The sequence below is a fragment of the Drosophila eugracilis genome, unplaced genomic scaffold (assembly GCF_018153835.1).
Source record: "Drosophila eugracilis isolate 14026-0451.02 unplaced genomic scaffold, ASM1815383v1 contig_2167, whole genome shotgun sequence".
In the NCBI taxonomy this organism is placed as follows: Eukaryota; Metazoa; Arthropoda; class Insecta; order Diptera; family Drosophilidae; genus Drosophila; species Drosophila eugracilis.
The window spans coordinates 2,626,271-2,641,983 of record NW_024573052.1 but is presented as its reverse complement, the minus strand read 5'-3'; the positions used below and the strand labels follow the sequence as shown (position 1 = coordinate 2,641,983).

Genomic DNA, 15,713 nt, shown 5'->3' with positions numbered 1-15,713 from the left:
CTAATCAACATATTTACCGTTCGTTTAGCGTGCGACAAGGAAAGGAGATTGACGAGAAGCAGAGAGCATCGCGTGTAGAGGATTTAACTGCCCTTCGAATTTACAGCCAACAGGTGAGTTTTTTAACGGTAAATTTGCCAGTAGCTGGAAAGTAGTTCATCTGGTCAGTACAGTCCGTAAATGTCGGTAAATCAGAGAAGCCCCCATCCCCCATCCCTCGTCCCACGACTAACCACTGCCATATCGATGGATTCCAGTTGACAAGTGGCTATGTCCTTTTTTGGCCACCAGGCGATGGCCATTGGCCAAGTAGTGGCCAGTAGCCAGTGGCCGTTACTTTTATGTGTCAACGAGCCCCCAACAAAAATAACAACAAGAGTCGCACATCAGATTCAGTGCGTACACAAACCATAAAAGTGGAGAACCAAACCTGTCATCCGACGAGGGGCTATGAGACCATCCTTCATTCCCCCTTTTTTTGCTTGTTGATAACATTAATGAACTGTCTATGTGCTAAGCACCAGAATAGAACCCCCAGTTAGGGAGAGGATGAGGAAGTGGAAGAACTTGCAAAACTACAGTGCGGCCTCTTTAAGTGGGAAGCACTTAGCCCAAGAGAAGAATTAGGGAATTTTTATAGCTGCATATTTTAGTATACAATCGGATATGCACTAAAACCCAATTACAATCAAAACTGTTAGTAGACGCCTTGCGCATTCAGTCGTAGCCAGGTTCCTCTGTAGTTTGAGCACGCACATTTTTGTTGCCATTGGCAAGAGGTGAGAGAGCGGAATGCAACAGGCAGCTGGTCGCAGAACAAGATCATCTAAGAGAATGAGAGATATATCCAGAGAACTAGGCTCATGGCCAAAACCAAAACCCATACCAAGACCAAAACCCAAACCGGAGAGCATTCCCATTTTCCTGTCCGTTCCCGCTAACAATAAATCAATGGCCGGGGGAAAAGCCCAACAATAAAAATCAAGGCAAGTGTCGTCGTTTCATTCTGCAGGCCAAAAAGGGAAGGGAATGGGAATGGGAATGGAAGTGGGATGGGCATGAGAATGAGAATGAGAATGGTCAGAGAGCCTTTGTCTCGTTGTTGATGGGATTTCATTATTACTTTCGATTGTGGCCCATTGAGACACAGTTCCTCCGCTCCGTCTTCTTCCTCAACGAAATGCAGACAAACAAAAAGGTCTCTGGGTCCAAACAAAAATAAACATGCCGAACAGCATCATCATCATCATCACCGTCATCGTTCCCATTCCCAATGCCCGATCCCAACCCAATCTTATACCATCCACATCGTCATCTTCCTGGGCTCCTTTGCTGCAACTCTAATCGCATAAGCAGATAGACCTGGTGCATGGTGCATTGAGGATGAGGGGAGTAGAAAGACAGGAACACACTGAAAGAAGGTTGAAAATAAATAAAGCGATAAATGGAAAATAAATTTCAAAAAATTGCTTTTCAAGTGGCTCTGCATCAGGACCCCCGCCCCCGAATCGTAGGTCTATTCAGTGTGGGGTCTTTGCTAACTGACGAATCTGGCTAACTGACTGAGCTACCGATCGAAATCTTGGCCAGAACAGGTCCTTTTCACCGGGAGAAGACAGATCTTTAAGGCATGTATTTAAATTGGTTTTAACATAAAACGAGATGTTTTTGGTTGATCAGTAAAAGGTTTAGACGTTACAGACATTAGGCCCCTAAGAACTTGGTTGTAACCTAGAGAAAGCTAACTTACATTCTGATATTGAAGAAATTTTACTTTGCGTATGAATTTTTCTATGTAAACCATAGTTTTGCTCTCAAATTTCATGGCCAAAACGATTGCGATCAATTCTCGCACTCCATTACCACTGATCCACTGATCTAGTTCCCATTCAGCCCACATTCTACCATATCTCACAGTCATAATGAGGAAAGCAGAATGCTGCGAGTGCATTCGCCATCAAAATTAGACATTGACACCTTTTCCCCTTTGGGATTTGTTCGATTTCGATTCCGAAACGGATTTTGGATTTTGGTTTTTGGTTCCGTAAAAACGGCGCATAAAAATTATTTCACGCCACGCCGAAATGGGCCCCAAGAAATTATGATTAATGTTGAAAACATAAATTGGATTTGATTTCTGTTTGTTTGCCGCTTTCGTGCAGCTTTGTCTCGCTTTTTTCTCGCTCTTTTTTCGGTGTTTTGTGTCTTTTTGGGGGCCTTTTCTTGGCCTTTCCATCATGAATGTGTTTCTTTTTTTTTTTATTTTTTTTCGCTAGGTAGCCGCCGCCTGTTCATTAGCACAGACTAATCATTGGAGCACAAGAGGCTGCCGTGGGGCAGGAGAAAAAAAAGATCGGGAAAAGGTGGCAATCAACGCGAATGAATGAATGCTCGAACTCTCGTCTCGACTTTGAATCTTGTGAATGAGCCTGAGACACGGAGAGACTTCATGAATGGAGGGTTTTCGTTTCGTTCGGAGGAGGAGGGGTTATGTTTCTCCTCGCCTTTTTTTTTTGTGATCTTCCCTCTCCACAGCGGAAGTGTAATTGCAGGCTGATTGGCCCGGATTCCGATTCAGATTCGGATTTGGGAGTCATCTTGGCCTAACTTGGCTCTCTTCTCAAGCGGCGCCTTTGCATCATTGGGTAAATTAGCTTCCAAAAAAGACAAATGATGGCAACGAAGAATGGGTACTACTCAGCCAGCTGAACATGAATAATTGTGGAGTAGAAAACGGAAGCGCATTACAAGCCGCCAACGTAATGTGATCACATATGTTCTTCTGAATGATTCCACGCCTCCTATAGGTTCCAAAATTCTGGGTTTAATGGAGGAGGGAAAGCGAATCTCAGGCACGTAGATCTCCAGCTTATCGAGTAAAGGCAATAAAAAATCTCTGGAATTAAGCACATCAATAATGTTAGCCAGATTGGGGAATGTGGCTCTATAAAAATACTGGTTGCATATGAATTATCGAAAATATATTAATCTGAAGGGAAATATTTACTGTCCGAATATGATTACCTAGTGGCTCCAGAAGCAGCAGACTAGGAAAGTAACTTGTACGACTGCATCCAGAGCAATGTCACCAGCAATCCAGAACTAACCGCAGTAGTTTGAAACAGAGACAAAGACAGTAGTGGTGCATAAGTAAATGTTCCCCCGACACGGAGCACTCCTTATCAGCGGGGACATCGGCGGTCCGTGACGATGACAACGGCAACTTTGGAGCGGCGACACTAATCACCGGCAGACAGAGGGAGACGGACTGAGAGGAGAGACCAAGACGGCTGACGGAGACAGACAGGAAGTGGGCTATTTGCACTCCAATCCCAAAACAAGTCATAATTTTCGACAATGGGCCGCAGACGACACAACGGTTACGTGGAATTCGGCTACCTCCTCCTTTCCTCCTTTCTGCCTTTATCTCATATATCTCCGCCCTCTGGAGTTTTGATAAAGTGGCTCGTCGGCGGGACGAGAGACATTTAATAAGCGACAATTTAGCGCTGAAGTCTGACATTGACACAGGTAGAGAATCGCAGTAACAATGACCAGGTAGTCTCCTCCGCCTCCGCCTCCTCCTCGTTCTTCTTCTGTTTTCCCTTGCCACCGTCGTGCTCAGTAGTTCAGGAACTCTGGCAAGTGTTCACCGAACAAAGTCAGAGGGATGTGCGGATGTTGATATCTTCAGCGTAGATCGGCCGGGAATAGGTCGCCTGGACCATAAAACCATTTTAAACGCTTCACTTCAGATCACAAGAGGGCTGACAAAGAAAATGTAAGGTTCCGGATTATGAAATAAGGATTGGGAATGAATGGTAGATTATTGATTTTTGAATTTGAGTTTTCCTTATTTAAAAGCTAAATAGAAACAAAAAGTGTTCTAGACGAACTATTTCTGATCGGTTTTATGCCTATAACTTAGCCAAAACAAGGCTCAGAGCTAATGTAAAGACTGTTTTGGGCAGCTTTCGAACAATACAAACTTTCCTTATCATTGGTTTGAGGATTTTGGGAATTTTAATTTTTAACCATTTTTGGCATTTTCTGTAAGGGGTAACATCATCAAAATTTGCGAAAAAAGGAAAAAATTTTACGTTTCAAGGTGGGGACACAGTTTTATTGGAAATTCAATTACGAGCACAACGAGGTATTACATTCTATATTCGGACCATTATTGGCTGAGTTATGAGAATAATTCTGAGTTTTTGGGGGCAACAATCAGGATTATGAGTTTTGACAGAGAAAGGTAATATTTTTATGGGTTTTATGCCTATAACTTAGCCAAAACAAGGCTCAGAGCTAAATCAAAGACTGTTCTGAGCAGCTTTCGACCATTACAAACTTTCCTCATCATTGGTTTGATGATTTTGGGAGTTTTAATTTTTAACAATTTTTTGCATTTTCTGTAAGGGGTAACATCATAAAAATTTGCAAAAAATGGAAATATTTTTACGTTTCAAGGTGGGGACACAGTTTTGTTGGAAATTAAATTACGAGCTCAACGAGGTATTACATGCTATATTCGGACCATTATTGCCTTAGTTATGAGGAGGATACTACCTTAGTTTGGGGGAAATGGGTTCTACCCATATATCACACTTTCGATAAGGGGTGACATCATCAAAAATTATGAAAAATAGCAAAAATTTTACCTTTCAAGGTGGGTATACAGTTTTGTTGGAAATTCGAAAACAAACTCAACGAGGAATTGCAGTCCGTATTTGGACCATTATTGGCCAAGTTATGAGCTAAATACTTTCGTCTTGAGGAGGAAAATGGGAGTAAGCCACTTTCGCATTTTCGATAAGGGGTAACATCATCAAAATTAGCGAAAATGGGAAAACTGAACTTTTCAAGGTGGGGATGCAGTTTTGATACAACTTAAATACCGATTGTCTTTTCGAGTTATTTTAAATCGAATTTTAAGTTATAAAGGAAAATTAAGCCCTTGGCTCACCCTTACAAAACCTTCCGAAAGTTTCCCCTTTACTTTCGGCTAATCAATGAACCGATATAAAATCATAAGATTTTTGATGGATTTGATTTCCCATTTTTTCCCGCGCACACCTGTTTCAAGCAGTTTTTTTTAATTTGAGCTTCTCCAGAAGGGAAAGCAACTTCGGGGGGCTGGGGGTGCCTTGGAATGGGAGGCCTGGGGCAACGATGATGTATTAATTTCCCACAAGCACTGTGGAAATATTGAATAATCGAACTGCCTCGATTTCCGACTAACTAACCATCACTGCACTTGGTTCCTCAGGGTCAGGGGCGTGGGGAGAGAGAGGGCCCTAGCCCAGCACGTAGCTATTAGCATTAGATAAGGGGGGTAAGGGGGCGATCACCAGCTGTGAATGGGGTTCGGTTCAGAACATTTGTGAACTCAATTAAAATAGCAGACGATCGGTATTTCTACGGCCATCTCCCTCCCCTTTATTTTCGATCTCGCGGGATCCATGCAAATGCTGAAAGCCGAGATTCAAATGCCGATTCGAACTTTGCACGTCTCAAAGGCCCCCGTCCATGTGGTAATTAAACCTGCGTGGAAACAGGAAAAAACGAAACGAAATAAACACATACCAGAGTGAGCAGTAACATGAAGAGTAGGAGACCGCGAATGAATAGACAGACATTCCTCGGCCACCGTGGGGCAATTAGAAAATGAGTTCGAAGCCAGCCAAGTCAGCGAACGCGAACGTTTCATTCCGAGATCCAAGATTCGAGCTCCATTCGCAGGCCAACTGAAGTCATAGATCAGCGTTCATGATAAGCCAGATCTGGAAATAAGTTAAGGCTCTCGAGAGGCCATATGCGGACTATGGAATACCTACGAAGGCGCCTTAACTCCGCCTAAACTCCCAAACCTGTACAAAGTTTAATTATTGGTAGTTATTTTCAGTGTAAATAAGCTAAATAAGGTCCAAAACGTATACTAATTGACAAATACTGTAATTATAATATTAAGCTGTAGGTTTTGGACATTGCTTTGGTGAGACCCAGTAATTTTCAGTATGCGTTTTGCCACTAAAACTGTTAAGCTGACCTCTCTCTTGGAGTCCAAAAGTTTCAAAAAATATTAAAAAAAAAACAAATAGCTTTTCTAAGCAGCGAAACAAAGTACTTGGTTTTAAGTTGAAAGGCTTCTGGCATACCCTTTAGCCAATCAAGTGAACAGGGTATCAAATTTGCTGCTGCGTGAGTAGAAAGCAAGCTTTTTGAGGATGGAGAGAGGAGGGTGATCGCTCCCAGCCTGGTATTTTCTTGTCTTTCTCTTGGTTTTCTTTCATTGGAGTTTTTGAAAGTCTGCACCGGTTTAGAGAAGTTATTAGCAAAAGAGCGAATATGTTGGTAAAATGTGTAACAGTAAGTCTGTCAGTAACGGTTCCGATACACATTTAACTTGAGAACTTAACCTCTTGCACCCGTTTCGAAAGCAGAAGTTCAAACATCGATCAATGCGGAGCCCCGAGCTAATGATTTCGTTCGGCTCTTGTCTAGCTTTTTCCCCGCCACTTTCCTTAATTGGAGGATCAATTTGCTCACTCAATCGAAACATAATGGGTGGAAAGGGTGGTGGTGTGGGTAGTGGGTAGTGGATAGTGGGCTAATTTGGCATCTGCAATGTGCAATGAACCGTGACCCCTGAACTACGTTCAGTCCACTGCCAGCTGCTTCATCGCCACACTTTTTCCTCGACTCTCGCACGTTCATTCATGGAAGTCGGGAAAATGGTAGCAGAGTTTTACAAAAAAAAGGTTTAAACGGATTTCATTCATAAACAGACGCCGCACAAAGTTCAAAACCCGGGAACGGGAGATGGGTAAATGGGTAGCGTCGCCCACGTAAGAGACACCATGGAGGGGGGATTAGAAATAGCTACCTGGCAACAGGAGATAACAGAGAGAGAAAGAGAGAGCGAGAAGGACTGACAAAGAGAGGCTGCATTCGTAACTGCTTTATTACAAACAATGTAATACAGTGAAAGATGACTAAGAAGTTCGAGCCGGGATAAGTTTGAGATTACAGAAAAAGTAGAAAAATCCGCTTCTTCTATAAAGATTTTAAGATGATGCTTTATATTCAAGATTATTCTGTGTAAAGTTCCTTTTATCCAAGTTGCACCGTAGTCAAAGAGCAAGAAGGTGGGCGTTAAGACAGAGATGAAAGGGGCGCTCCAAACAGTGGCTGCTGCATCCGCATTTGCATAAGGGATAGACGAAAGGGAAGAGAAGGCAAGGGAAAGGTATATATGTAGATAGAGAGACGACCCACGGTCACGTTTGTCATTTTTCCCCCTTCCCCCTTTCCGCGTTCTTGTAGTTTGTCCCTGGTCTTCAGTTCACCTTGGAGCGCATACCAAAGAAGACACAGAAGAAGAAGTAGGAGATGGAGATGGCGGTGGAGAAGGAGAAGGAGAAGCAGAAGTAGACGCGGGTCCAGAAACCCAGGGCAACCTTTTCATCGATTGTGTCTCTGTTTCAATTCCCTCTCTTCTCTCTCTTCCCGTTTTCCCGTAAATTCACTGGAAATCCGAACTGCATTCCAAGGCATCGCTTACCGCGATCATTGAGCATCAGAAGTCTCCAAAACCCCGTCTACTTCCCCCGAACTCCCCTTCTCCGCTAATTGTTTCCGACTTTTGACTAGACCCCCCTTTCCCCTCTCTAACCCTCTGAGTTCTGTCTTTGGCTTCGAATCTTTCAAGGGCAAGAGGTATACTACATATCGTTCGAAGGGAGGGGAGTTTGCTGATAGATTCCTTTGGGCAAAATTAAAACCGTTTCCGGAGAGAAGAACCCCAAAAGGAATTCTACCAATTAAAAGCAGCTTCAAAAACCCCTTCTCAATGGAAGGTTATTTACGGGTAATCTTTTCAGTGCTTTCCTAAATCAACAGTTTCCGAAGCGATTGATAAACCGAATTTGTATCATGTTTACTTTCAAATTAGAACTTCTGGGTATTATGGCTTATAGCAAATATTGATACAATAATTTTCAGGGTTTAAAGGAATAAAGAATTAAAGAATTTCCAAATACCATCAATGTTTGTGTGCCTTGAAAAAACATGACTGAATATATAGAAATCGAAAGGAAAAGGTAGCCACATCGTTGGAACTATGGACCCATTGTATTGTCCCCAAATAGAATTTCTGGGCTCCAGATCCCTGAGGCGAATCAGCCAGTTGAAGTCAGATGGGAGGGCGGTAGGCTAGCTCCCCCCGCACCAGAAAAATGCGCGGCATTCAACGAACCCCGAAAAATGAGAATTTCTGTTTGTACTTCAAATTTATATTCCTTTTCGTATGCTCAGTTGTTTATTTTGTTTGGCTTTTCGTTGTTACGTGATAAAAACTTTGTTATCCATTGATTCTGGGGGTCTGATAAGGAATCCCTTGGGCCCTGAGGTTCATTTTGCTGAAGTGGAGAACCACCGGACTGTGGGGAGTTGCCTAACGATACACACACGTACATCCGTCCGTCCGGCGATTCGGGTAAATAAGCGAAGTAAATAAAAAAAAAATTAAATTGGGTTTATTGCATTTCATGTGAAAAACAAACCGAAAAGAAGAAGCTGAAATGAAACCGAAAACGATCTAGCCCCTGGCCCCTTCCCGCTTCTCCCTTGCGGTTCCCCAAAGTGGTTGCTCTTTTTCGGAATCGTTCATCAAATCAAATGCGCTCAACAGTGTTCAATCATTCAATCGACCAGCTAGGCCACAAATTTGGGGCAGCCCGCCCCATTTGGGGGCCCCGAAAACCCCTTTCATAACACTCGCACCGCTTTTACGCACCGCTAAGCTGCCTTTGCGCTCCATGTTTCTCGTTTGTTTCAATTAAATGTCAAAATGCCAATTAATTAAAAGCCCATAACGGTAACGGAGGCCCACTGAAAAGTCCCCACTCAACCGACGCCACTGCCGGTTGATCTAAATTACAAATTTGTCGTACCCGAAAATAGATAATATGATCTAATAAAAACTGAAAGAGCAGTCGCACAACAATAAAAAAAAGAGCGCGGCACAAAGGCGGAGCCGCCTCAGGTGAGTTGGTAGGGAGGGGGTGGTGGCTGGAAGGGGGGTTACGAATAGAGGGGGTGCCAAAGGGGCTAACTCAAATGTATCACTTGCTGATGATGTAGATTCTACATTGTAGAATCGGATTCTTTTCGCTCTCTTCCCCCACTGATTTCATAGCTCTCCTCTTCTGTCTTTCCGCTTTGTTCTCTTTCCTCCTTTTGCCACTTTCTGCTCATGTTTATTTCTGTCTGCCACGCCCCATTGCGCCTACGTGTCTGAATTTCTGCATCAATTGCATTTTTCATGGGAAACCAACTCGAGACAGAAAGGAAATCTTCACTTCTCGCTGCCATTGCACTTCGTCTTTTATGAATCATATACCATCTTATATGCCATCTTCGAGAGGGGGGAAAGCTCTGAAAGTTCTGGCCAACCAACTGCATTCTCGCTGCCTTGACTTTAGAAAAACATTTGGCATACATTTTATTAGCTGGCGATCGTTAAATGGCTAAGGAAAGGATGGCCAGTTGGCTGAAAGATCCACAGCAAAACTATAAACTAACCCAAATATAAAGCTCTTTACGTAATTTAGTTAATTTCCTTGACTTTGACTTTGTTTTCAATATAAAACAAAGATTTTAATATGTTTCCCCAACAGTTTAATTAACCCATAACACCCCCACATTAACCCCTGTAATTTATTGTAATGCCTTTTGCTTGATGGTTATTCGTGCGACAAAAGCGGCAAGCGGCATTCAGTAACGCGACAGCGACAGCGCGTGCTTAATTGCATAATTAATTCGCATCTCTTCGTTGTTGATTGCACGTTTTGTTTATTTTTGGCCAGACCAATTGAGCTGTTGTGAGATCTCTGAGTTTATTTTGCCAACATCAATTTTCGACTGGCCATCATCGATGACGAAATTCCCGCCGGGAAGCTTGCATTTCAGTCTCAGTCTCAGTCTCAGTCAACCAATATACGACGAGGGAAAAAGTGTGCAAGAACTGGAGCCTCGCAAAATTTATGAAATGAAATTGTAACCCAACACCGCTGCACGTTCCTTTTTTCCAAGTGAGTGAGTGGGCAGATTCAGACTTTGCTGTGCGCCTTCAGTTTCAAGGGGTACGAAATGGGGTAAATGTATTGGATGTCCATCAAGGAGTTAACAAAATTAAAGTAATTTGCAACTCCCTTTTTCTCATAGTTTAGCATGTAACTTAACTCATCTTTTAACCAAGAATGAATATTCCAAAGATAATTATCCAAAATTGCAAGCCCGTTAAAAAACAGAGGGTATCTGTTAGTCGCTAGGCAACACCACGACAGTTGGCTGGCTTCTTTCCCCTGGCAGTTTCGCCGTTTTTGCCGAATCGCGTGCCTTACAGCGAAACCAAAAAGTGCCACTCCCTATATATTTCAATATTGCTCGTATCTGGTATCAAATTTTATGCGTGATGTTTATTTCTTAAATTTTTCGGTAATTTTATTCTCGTTTTTCGTTGTTCCCTTGTTCTTCTGACACCGACTATTTATGCATAATTAAAATTAATGAACATATTAAGGGAGTCGCTAGAGAAGAGGGTCCAAAGCACGGGGCAGGCCAACAATGGGAAGTGGTGACCATTGTTTAGCCCGCAGGTAATCGAAGAAGTTGGCTCGCGTTTTAAATTACCTCAAAACAAAAAGACGAACAAAGCTTAGGCGAAAATTCTGACGTAAATTAAGGTGTCCGAAATGGAAAAGAGGAAGCAATCTTAAGTCGGCCCAACCCATGTTTAAATTAGGTTTTCAAACTAAACTCGAACATAGGAATCTTAGAAAATATTAGTGATTGACATTTTCAACATTACCTTTTGATATTTTCAATTAAAAATCCTTCAGCAATCCCCAATTTTCCCACTCCAAAGGCCCAAATCCAATTTGCTGACGATCACTGTGCTGCATGGGAAACCGAGGGAAAACCGAGAAGAAAATTGAAAAGGCAGCCAAATGTGGGCCAATTTAGATGCCACCCGGCTAGTGGCAAAATGAAAATGGAAAACGAATGGGAAAAGCGGCAACTTTTGTGGCCGCCTGCCAACCGCCAACCCAGCAAAAAAACAGAAAAACAAAAACAAAAACAGCGCCAGAATATGATCAAAAATTACCATGAGTGTAAGAGAGGGAAGCACAAGGTGTGCTGCTGCCTTATTTTTTAATATAGTTTCGTTTTTTTTCGGTCTGCCTGGGCGTTTTTGTCGTGCGAAAAAAGAGATACAATTTTTTATTCGTTTGCCCCACATGCGAGAGTCTTGCATTTCCTGTTTGCCGCCAAATTAGTTGATATTTTCCCGTTGATGAATTTCATATTAATTTGCGCAATTTGCCAGAGCCTGTGTGGGCGGAAAAGCTTAAGAGACTCATTAGTCGAAGGAGAAGCAAAGGGGCGGCCAGGAAGGGAATGCGGTGAAAATGGGGAAAATCTAATCTCTGACCATTAGGGCGCCCACATGTAACTCAACTCCGAGGAAAAGCGGCTCGTAAAGCGGTCGCAAAAGGTTGGATGTATACTGCTTGAAATGCACCGCCAGAAAAATTAGAGTGCGAAGAAGGTGAAGGTGAAATAAATATAAGAAACGATCTCTAGTTTTGGCCAAAATATGGGTTTTTAAGAAGAAAAACGTAAGCTAACCAAATTATGCATTTTATGATCTTTTTTTGAGAAAAATGGCCAAATTTTGACATTTTAAAGTGTGAATGCAGTTCGACTAGGATTTAAAAAACAAACTCAATGAGGTAATACATTCCATATTCCGACCATTATTGGCCAAGTTATGAGCAAAATACTGTCGTCTTGGGGAGAAAAATGGGAGTAAGCCACTTTCGCATTTTCGATAAGGGTTAACATCATAATTTTCTCGAAAAATGGCCACATTTTGACATTTTAAAGTGCGAATACAGTTTGTTTAGAATTTTTATTACGAATTCAGTGATGTATGACATTCCATATTCCGACCATTATTGGCTTTGTCATGAGAATAATTCAGATTACTTTCAGGCAACAATCAGAATTATGAGTTTTGGCAGATAATGGTACTATTTCTTATCGGTGTTATGCCTATATCTTAGCCAAAACAAGGCTCAGAGCTAACCCAAAGACTGTTTTGAGCAGCTTTCGACCAAAACAAACTTTCCTTATCATTCGATTGATGATCTTGGGAGTTTTAATTTTTAACCATTTTTTGCATTTTCTGTAAGGGGTAACATCATCAAAATTTAAGAAAAATGGCAAAAATGTTACTTTTTGAGGTGGGGACACAGTTCGATTGGAAATTTAATTACGAGTTCAACGAGATATGACATTCGACATTCCGACAATTATTGGCTTTGTTATAGGAAGTATTCTTGATATTTTGGGCCCAAAATCAGGATTATGCATTTAGATAGAAAATTATCATAGATTTTATTGGGTTTATACCACAACTTGGTCAAAAGAAGGCTGAGAGCTAATATAAAGACAGATTTGAGCTGCTTTCGACCAATACAAACTTTCCTCATCATTGGTTTGAGGATTTTGTGAGTTTGAATTTTTAACAAATTTATTATTTTTCTGTAAGGGGTAACATTATAAAAATTTGCGGAAAACGGCAAATATTTGACATTTTAAAGTGTGAATACAGTTCGTTTGGAATTTTAATTACGATTTCAGTGATGTATGACATTCCGTATTCCGACCAATATTGGCTTTGCTATGGGAAGAATTCTAAATATTTTGGGGCAAAACTCAGGACTATGAGTTTTGAAAGAAATGGGGTTTATGGGGTTTATATCTCTAACTTAATCAAAAAAAGAAGCACAGCTTAAAGAACGAATGTTTTGTGGAGCTGAGAAATATTTCAAGATACTTAAATCTTACCATCTCGCAAACATCTAGATGGTACATACTGTAGAAGAGTGTTCTGCCAGTGTAGATGCAGATGACTTGTGAAAGAGAGGGCCAGCCAGATCACTTGGTAACCTCTGAGGCCGGCATTTTAACCTAGCTGCAGGGCGACATGGAAATAGAGATGAAAAAGCCTAAAAAACAAAAATATCTTAATGACGGGGCAGGAATTTCCCGAGGGGCGTGGGCCAGCTGACGAATGTTTATGATAAATGGCTCGACAAGCTTGTTAGGTGGAAAACCAGAAGACCAAAAGACCGAAAGACCAAAAAACCAGGACAGACAGACAGAGACAGTGGGGAGTTGCGCAAAAGCCAGAAAACGAAACGCAAATTGAAATTCCAAGATCAGAATCGAGGCAGGCCAGAAAAGAGACAACAAATTATGGCAACGCACCAGCAGGAAAACAAAAGCAAAGAGTGAGACGGCGCAAAAAACTTAATGCAATGAAAATCAAATAAATTGCAATGAAAGAGCCCGAGCCCCAGCAACAACAACAACAACAACTACAACGAGAACAACAACAGCAAGCCCAAAAACAACAATGACAAAGATAGCAATCACTAAACATGGTGGGCCATAAAAAAAACAACGAGGGCAGCCCAAGACAAGTATTTGAAAAATTTATAATAGGCATGCAAATGAGGAGGCCGCGGGACTCTGGAGGCAATCGAAAATGGATAAGACTTGCCATGAGCCAAAAAAGCAGGAAAGGAAAACAAGGAATGCTGACCGCAGAAAGCCAGACCCAGACCAGAAGAGAGACAGTGAGAGAGGGAGATCGCAAATTGAACGATATTCAAAACTGGACTCGAGCCACCCATCCGAGCCATCGAAAGCCCCAGTTCCCCTTACCCCATTCCCATTCCAGATCCCAAAGCCCAGACTTCCCCCTCAAATCAGGCAACGCATAAATTTTGAAGCATGCTCTGCAAGCATGCTTTGAGCAGGGTACCCTGTTGTTGTTAGGTTGGCACCAGTTTTTACTTACTTACTTAACATATATACCTAGTTATATAAACAAAATAAAAGTTATAGTAACAAAGGTACTTCTGAAGCTAAGTATCAAATAGGAAAAACCAGTATGGATGCCTTTTATAAAGAAACTCTTGCAAAAAAGCATACTTTTCCAGGGTATTTGACTAGTCGTTCCTTTATCCCTGACTGTTGTTTCTTATTTTTATATGAGACTCTGTTTCTGCATTTTGCATTTGGCAGAATGGCGCGTATTGCTGTGAAATGTGAATGTGAATGTGGACGTAAATTGAAATGGGAATGGGATGTCGATGGCTTTCACCCGTGGAATGCGAGCAGCGGGAAAATTGGCTCAAATGTCGTTGGCTGCAGGGCGGCTAATAATAGTGACATCCAATGTGGAAAAGGGAAAAGGCAAAAAAAAAAGACCCGAGAAATTGCACATTAATTATGGCAAAAGTAAGAGGCAGCAGCAGTTGCACATCTGCAACATACTCGAGATGCCGGTGTCAGGTAAAAAAGCTCTGCTGTCACTTACTTTGCTGCCGTTGCACCTATTTCTAATTTGCTGACCGACAAATAAAGCCGAAGCCAGTGTGAGTCATCGGCAGCAGCGACATCAGCAACATCAGCAATGCCCCCCAGCAACATGTTGCTGTTGTGCTCAGATGCAGTCAGTTCTGCAAAATCTTTGATGCGAAATATGATATCTGCCGTGACTTGGGATTCAATTTTGATTTTTATAATCTGCCATTGGCTTGTGCAAATATTCAAATTGACTAGCCTTTATTGAGTTGTCACTTTTAATATTAAACGATAAAGCTATTAATTTAGAAGCAGTCTTAAGTCGACACACATAAAATTCCGAATTTATTTATAACGAACCAAACTTGATTCTATTTGCTACCATTATCGCCCCATGATGACGGACAAGCGCCATTTAAGTTATGAAATTATTTGTGAGGAAATCGGGGGATCGCCACCTGAAGACCTGCCGTAATATTCCCCAATGGATCTGCCAATGGCATTCCAAGTTTATTTCTATGTTTTGTGTCTGTTTTCATCGTTCATTTCTCACTTGGCTTTTAGAAAATTGGAAAATATTTATGAAAAATGACAACTGTCACTCACCAACACACACACACGAAACCCGCTTTCTGGGGTGGCGCTCGTTTTATTTTTATTGTTCTCTTTCACATTTTTAGCTTTTGTTTCTTGTTAGCTTTTTGTTTTTGCTTTTGTTTTTGTTTTTATTGGGGCCCTGTTCGACTTGGCGACTTTTCAAAAATTCTACAAAAATTATGGCCCAACAACTGCATGTGTGGGTGGGTGGGCGAAGTTCCAGAGAAAAGCGAGGGAATCGCATAAATTAATTAAAACGTATTGGATGGAAATCGAGAGACTCCACCGCCCGTCGCGCTCCTTTCGTTATTATTTATCTGCTTTTTGGCATAATTTTTAGCCACTCGCTTCGGAATTTTGTATTTTCGGAATATTTATGACATTTGTTCGCTTGGGAATTTCTGTGTTCTCAGTCTTGGTCTTAGTTTTATGTCTTTTTAAATGGACAGGCAAACACTAAAGAGGAGTTTTCGGTTTAGCCCCAGGTACGAGGGGTACTCGCTAGGGGGATTTAGTTTTATGGCTTCCGATTAAATTGAATTTGTTAGTCTTTTTAGGTGATCGCACATGGTTTTTGCTTCCTTTTTTGCGTATAAAGCTAATAGATTTAGTTTTTTTTGAAAGTGTTTATACCAAAAAAAGAGTTTGAGCAAGCCAAATATCTTCTTCTAGTG

The 15,713-nt window shown here is 41.6% G+C and overlaps 1 protein-coding gene across 2 annotated transcripts in view; it reads left to right on the top strand.

The window, feature by feature from the left end:
• The window catches only part of LOC108105426 (interference hedgehog), a 29,635-nt gene that overhangs the window by 722 nt on the left and 13,200 nt on the right, over positions 1 to 15,713 (top strand). For both annotated transcript variants that reach the window (XM_017211995.2, XM_017211996.2), the window contains one exon: positions 29 to 113. The gene's annotated coding sequence lies outside the window, so the exon portion shown is untranslated. Of the gene's footprint in view, positions 1 to 28; positions 114 to 15,713 lie in introns of those variants that run through there.